We start from the raw sequence: 7,500 nt of genomic DNA on the forward strand, positions 1-7,500 counted from the left end.
TATATCCGAGAATTGAGTCGGCTATCCGTATTTCATACCGAAAAAATTTTTGATTATTGATTCATGTTCGTCTCTCTCTCTCTCTCTCTCTCTCTCTCTCTCTCTCTCTCTCTCTCTCTCTCTCTCTCTCTCATGGTTGTAGTATAATGTTCGCACTGATTCTTCGTCGAAATACTTCTAGGATTTTCCTCTTATTCATTTCATTATCATGAGATTTTTCCTATACGTTTACTGTCTGTAACATGTGGTAGAGATGATTGATATTATTATAATTATTGCATATTTTAATTATCAGTGAAGAAATTATTCTTAAAATGAATTTGAAATTCAAAATCAGAATATTAACCATAACTATTAATGTGTACAGAAACATTCTCACACAAGTAATATGTATGATTTTACTTGAAATAACGTGTATAATATGTACAGTTGCGCACAAACATGCAACTGTAAATATTTTTAGAATTTCATATTCCGTGCATGAAGAACAAGGACTATTAACAATCGCTTTTACATTAATAAAAGACAACAATTATGATATTATCAATAACCACTAACATCATCTTATGGATAATGATGTCGTAATAAAGATTCAATGGTTATAAAAAGAAAAAAAATAGGAGCAAACTCCCAACAAAGCCTTGACGAAAAATCAGGGCTTAGCCAAAAAAATACAAAAACAAAAAGGAAAATAATATAAAAATAGATAAGTAAATAAATAAATAAAAAAGCGCGAGTATAAGTTACCCTACTCATCACAGTTTTATTAAGCTCATGGCAAATAAAAAAAAATATGAAAAATAGCTTTCCTTTTTTAATTCTAACATGTACGTTTGCTACAGCCAGGTCATATATATATGCAGTCTTGCAATTTACGACTTGGGTTTTTGTGGGTTGCAGCACGAGCCCAGACAAAACAAAGAGGACCTGCGAAGAGGGAGGGAGGCCGGAGAGTGCTAATTGGTTAATGTATCCTTTTATCAGATTAAGATAAAACCTGCATGAAAATATAAAACCAAGCAAGGCTTCCGTAAAAATCGTTGAGAGAGAGAGAGAGAGAGAGAGAGAGATTATGCTTTATGAGGGCAAGGCCTTACAGGTATGGCATAGGGTAAAGTTTTCAGGAGTTGAAAGGTGCCGCCACATCTTATGGGTATTGGGGCTTTGGTTGCGCGTATGGAGGTGGTTAACGAGAGGGGTATGGGTAAGAGAGAGAGAGGGAGAGAAATGAAGTGGGGAGCGGGGAGAGAGAGAGAGAGAGAGAGAGAGAGAGAGAGAGAGAGAGAGAGAGAGAGAGAAAGAGAACTGCTGAGGGAATGAGAGGCGTGGTGGCATTGCCAGTGCCAGAGACGAGGTGATGGTGCCTCCGGCCCGAAGAGGCTGGCTCTCTGTCGCTCGCTCGGCCTGGTTAGGCTAGTCAGCTGATGGCACTGTGAGAGAAAGGTCGACTCTGGTGTGTTCTCGAGTTCGCTCCCTCTTTCTCTGCATCTCTCGCCCTCTCTTTCCTTGCAGTTTGTTTTCGGGGGAGCTGCGGTTCAGAAATAAGGATAAAAGATTAGAAATAACGAGAAACAAATAGAGAGGGTTGGTGGAAGAGTGAAAAATACTTGTGTTTTGTTGAGGTGATGCAATGAACTCATTACGTGCATAAAATTTTGAGTGCTGTGTTGTAATTGTGTTTGCAAGAGCCGTGATTATTAAAAGTTATTTCGTGGCACCTGATATTCGTGTAATTGCACGGCTGTTCCATTGACATACAATGTCATTCAGCACAATTATAAAAATATCTACGTATCTGTGTGGTGCGAGGAAAAAAAACTATTAAGAATATTTCAAATAAAAAAAATGAAGTCATGAAATCTTGAAAACCAAAACCTGGGTTAAAAACAAATATTTTTGGTGCATTGCAGTAAATGCAAACAGTGATGGACAAATTGATTTTATTGTTCCAGTGAGGAGGTTGATGTTCGAAGTCAATATTGACCATAATGGATCCAGGTTCGGAAAACACACCTGTGATTGTGTGGCACATGTTTTTTTTTATTTGTCCAGATTGTGATGGATGTTGAAAAACTGCGAAGACTTAGTGAATCTTGCGGTGTCGGTAACGTTCTCTTTTATGTTTCCCTTAAATCCAGATTCTTGGATTAAAGGAAGACTTCATAAGTCTTGACTTGTATTTGTTCTTGATTATAAGGAAGATCCAGTTCACATTAATTTTCAACAACCTCTTAATTGTAGGCAAGGAGTTATTTTTACGTGCGCGTTTATTTTAATTGATTCTTGATTATTGTGAGGATCTACTTGAATGATTTTCTTTTACTTGAAAGGTGGAAAATTTCAGTGAAATTCGCAGACATTTTCTTTTTTTTTTATTGGAAAGCTCGGAAGTTGAAGTTAGATTGATGCAAACTTTCTTTTCTTTGTCTTACTCTGCTAATGGGAAAACTTGCTCATAGCGAAAGTGCTCCATTTTTTAATCTTATCCTCAGCAGTTTTAAATAAGAAATGCTTTCACAGACTCTGTAGTTGGAATCTGAGAATTTTATGATGCAGAGGGAGAAAGAGATTTTGATAATGGGGTTGGTTGGGCGAGGTGGGGGCGCTGAGGTTGGGGAGCTGTAGTTCATGGGCGCATTATTCCTACAGTTCGTATGTGGGAAATTAAGAGCGTGATTGATTGCTTCCGTGTAGGAGAGGAGAGAAAACGAGTTTTAAGTCATTGGCCCCTTTATTTGTAGCTGGAGATTTCTGATACATTTGTGTTAATGTTAGATAGAGAGGATAGGTTAAATAGTTCCAACTCTGTCGAGGAAATTAGACTGATACTTGAAGAAATTGGGCCTTTTTATCAGGAGCAATAAAGTTCTATAAGAAGAGACATAGGGACGTGATTTTTTCACGTTTCATGACAAGTACCGTAAAATATTATTTTTATTTCCTTTCAACTTTGTTGTTGGTTGGATATTGTAGTATGTGCAATTTTGAATAAATTTAAATTAATAGCCGAAACAGATTAATAAATAATAAAATTTGCCATTTTAATTTGCTGACGATGAGTCTTATTAAGAAGTGAAATAACTGGATACACCTTTTAAAATGTATATATGTGCCAGTAACACCTCCATCAACCTTTTCATTACGCCAGTGAATCGTTTCCTTTCCACCATGGAGCGTATCTACGTCGGTGTGGTGACGTTGACAGAAAAAGGAAAGAAAGAAAGAAAAAAAAAGGGCTTCGTACCAACAAGTTGCCGTATCGATTCATTCGTGTGGGGTCCGTGTAGAGGAAGTTAGGATGTGACCTTTACGCATTCGTGCTCTGGGTCACATGAAATATATAAGGGTGTAGAATTTGTAGGAACTTATTCGTTGATCTCTCTTAATGCGTCATAAGCTTTTTTTTATTTATCTTTTTGTTGCTGCTGTTTTGTTGTTTTTGCTATGACCTTGCACATCTAAAGTTTGCGTAGAATGCGTATATGTGATGGTTATTAGTATTATTAAATAGTCTTGAAAGGTCAGTCTGTTTTCTTATTTTTATGTGTCCTATTATTATTACAATTAATATTTTGCTGCTCTAATCGTTGTTATTGTCTTCCTGTGATGACGTTATTTATATACAATTCTGAATCACTAAGATGAGCACTTTTTACGCGTTAGATAATTTCCGTTAGAGGTACTCCATATTGTTGTTCTTGTAAAATGCATTTGCCATTGTTATCTTGTTGGAGGTTCTCCAAGTTGTTGTTCTTTAAAATGCATTTGCCATTGTTATCTTGTTGGAGGTTCTCCAAATTGTTGTTCATGTAAAATGCATTTGCCATTGTTATCCTTGTTGGAGGTTTTCCAAGTTGTTGTTCTTGTAAAATGCATTTGCCATTGTTATCTTGTTGGGGGTTCTCCAAATTGTTGTTCTTGTAAAATACATTTGCCATTGTTATCTTTGTTGGAGGTTCTCCAAGTTGTTGTTCTTGTAAAATACATTTGCCAGTGTTATCGTTGTTGGAGGTTCTCCAAATTGTTGTTATTGTAAAATGCATTCGCCATTGTTATCATTGTTGGAGGTTCTCCAAATTGTTGTTCTTGTAAAATGCGTTTGCCATTGTTATCATTGTTGGAGATTCTCCAAATTATTGTTCTTGTAAAATGTATTCGCCATTGCTATCTTTGTTGGAGGTTCTCCAAGTTGTTGTTCTTGTAAAATGCGTTTGCCAATGTTATCGTTGTTGTTAATGTATTATTGGGAGCTCAAGAATTTTTGCACTGGCTAATTGGGTGTGGCTTTTGGTTTCTCTGTCGTTATTGGCTACTCCTTTAGATCATTACTTGGTTGTTTTGGTTTCTTTCGGTACCTAAGACATCTGTCTTCTGGGCCAGTGAGATAAATCTTGAGGGTCTACAATATGTCGCGACATGTTTTGTTGGCGTTCCCAGTTACAGTGCTCTTGGAAAGCCGTTAAATCTCTCATATCGTTTCTTTTCGTTTTTGTTTCTTTTTTTTCCTCTTCGTTCGAGCAGGTTTGACAGATACAGTTAGTCATGGGAACTGCCAAAACTTTCTTTGTTTTTTTATATATTGCGTAATGTTCAACTTTATATATAATCTTTTTATTGGTTTGGCATGTGTTTAGTTTCCCTTTACGTGATGCATAGGCACCAAAATTCATTGGTATTCATTTCCCCTTGTTTACCTGATTTCATTCCCCCTTCATGCTCATTGTATCTGTTTGAGTTTATATTCGTGTCATGCTTATTCTTTTCAACAAATTCGTTTCCCTCATCGTTTATGTGTATATTAAAGTTTTTTCATATATATTATATTTATATTCAAATGTATTATATATATATTTATATAATTATATATATTTATATTTATATTACATATAGTATATATTTATATTATATTCATATTCATATATATTATATTTGTTCATGTATAATATATTTTCACTTCCCATTTCTGCCGTCACCAAGTTACGTGTTCTATTCTTGCAAGACCCAAAGGGATAATCGTAAGTCAGGTGAAGTGGCGTGTCCTCTTTACCCAAATCCCATGCAGGACTGAGAATCCCCAGGCGTTTACCATTAACCCCTGGGAGTCAGTGCCACCTGAATGGGTATGGAGTTCGGGCGTGGCCTTCTTCTTCTTCTTCTTTTCTCTCTCTCTCTCTCTCTCTCTCTCTCTCTCTCTCTCTCTCTCTCTCTCTCTCTCTCTCTCTCTCTTTTAAGGCCAAGGTTCAAGTAAATCCTTCCTGTTGTATTAAACACGTGCATTTAATCTGAGAGCCGGGATAATTATGCTGGGAAAAAGAACGGGGTTTGACCCCGGAAGAACTAATAGACCGTCCGTGCAAGAGACGAAAATATTAACAGAAGAAAAATTTAAATACAGGAAAAGTAAATCACAAAGGTAATTTCAGAGCTTGATATTAAGTGTCATAATTTTGGGGTATTCTGAACCTCCTTGTGGTGACGTTTTTGTTAGGTTCCATGGTGTGTATGCAATATGGAACTTAGATTTGGTAGTGGTATGTGTGTGTCTGTGTAAGTTTGGCGTGTTTTCTTGTTGGAGTTTGTGATTTACTTTCATTTTTTCTTGAATTTTGTGTCTTTGAGGCTGAGTGGGTGCAACTGTGTGTGTGTGTGTGTGTTATAACAGCTCTTTGTTAATGTTGTATTTCTCAGTTTATGTGTGTAGTTGAGCGAATATTTGGACGTGGGAAGTGTTAGTTAGTATTTGTGTGTTTGTGAGGGGTAACAGCTACATGCAAATGCTGTGCTTATTAGTTTATAGGTCTTCCAGTATTTCTGCTGTTATTTCATGTTTTATGTCATCGTTTAAACATTTATGTTTTGCATACATATGACTGTTCGAATTGCTTGTTATTTCTTTGTGTATTTTTATGCGCAATTACAGCTGCGAATTGTTATTGTTGTGTGCGTTTGTGTGCGGATGTGAGCATTTATGAGTGTGCTCGCGGTGAATTGTATGGTTTGTTGATTTTCAGTGGTGCATATATAGATACATATCTGCGTTGTTTATACGGATATATGAGAGTGAGTGTTGGTATTTTTGTTTTTGTGTCTGTGATATTTGTTTATTTACATGTCCTGGTGTTTACACATATTAATGTGGTGGATATTGCTAGTGAGTACTAATGTATTAGTTTCACTTGTGTTTATTGAAGATGTGCTTATACTTGTGGCTATCAATTAGTGTTTTCGTGAGTATTTGCGCACGCGCTTCTGGCCTTCTGTTTATGTTTGAGGATTTCTCTGGGAGGATGTATGTGTGTTTGTGTTTCTGCTGATGGGCTTTGATGATGACTGATTGCCCCTTGAGGAAGTTGCCATTTAAAGGGATGGCGACATTCCCTTCTCGCTGGAAAAGGGAAGTCCCCTTCAGGTCTCATGTGAGAGAGAGAGAGAGAGAGAGAGAGAGAGAGAGAGAGAGAGAAGAGGAGCTGGAAAGAGAGAGTCCCTGGAAGGGAAGTCTCATGTGAGAGATGAGAGAGAGAGAGAGAGAGAGAGAGAGAGAGAGAGAGAGAGCTGGAAAAGGGAAGTCCCCTTCAGGTCTCATGAGAGAGAGAAAAGTTAAGTATACCTTAGTTTAACCAGACCACTGAGCTGGTTAACAGCTCTCCTAGGGCTGGCCCGAAGGATTAGATTTATTTTACCTGGCTAAGAACCAACTGGTTACCTAGCAACGGGACCTACGCCTTATTGTGGAGTCCGAACCACATTATAGCGAGAAATGAATTTCTGTTACCAGAAACAAATTCCTCTTATTCATCATTGGACGGTCGGAGATTCGAACTCGCGGCCAGCAGAGTGCTAGCTGAGAACGGAAACCACTCACTCCCCCAACGAGGAACTATGAGAGAGAGAGAGAGAGAGAGAGAGAGAGAGGAGTGATAAAACGAAAGGGAATGTATTTTTGCGATAAATTGCTATGAAAATATAGAAAAGGCTGAGAAAGATAGACGTGAGTGATGAATAGATAGAGGTAGAGAGAGAACATTAAAATAATAGAAGTGAAAAGCCCTATGAAATAAATTAATTTTAGTGTAAAGCCAAAAAACATGGTAGAATGCGTAAAATTTTCCAATGTAAAGACACTTGCATATATACGTACAACATACATATTACCTACATACATACATATATTCGTACGTACATACATAGAAAAATGGAGACATGGATACGTAAATAGAGAGGTAGATAGATGGTTAAAGACAGAAACAAAGCAGTAGTAGTAGTAGTAGTGAAAGAAAATATAGAGGGACAAAGTAGTAGTAGAATAGGAAAAGAAAGGGCCGTTATTGAATTAACTACAAAACCAATTATTTTTCACTTGATAAATCTCAGATGAAGTCAGTTCCAGGGGCGCATCATTCTCTGCAACCACAAAGTCTCGGAGGGAGATTAACATCCACTAGTGATGGGAAGTGAGCACTCCTCCATCAAATCCAGTCAGTCAGTCAGCCAGACAGTCAG

Source organism: Macrobrachium rosenbergii, chromosome 8 (assembly GCF_040412425.1).
Source record: "Macrobrachium rosenbergii isolate ZJJX-2024 chromosome 8, ASM4041242v1, whole genome shotgun sequence".
In the NCBI taxonomy this organism is placed as follows: Eukaryota; Metazoa; Arthropoda; class Malacostraca; order Decapoda; family Palaemonidae; genus Macrobrachium; species Macrobrachium rosenbergii.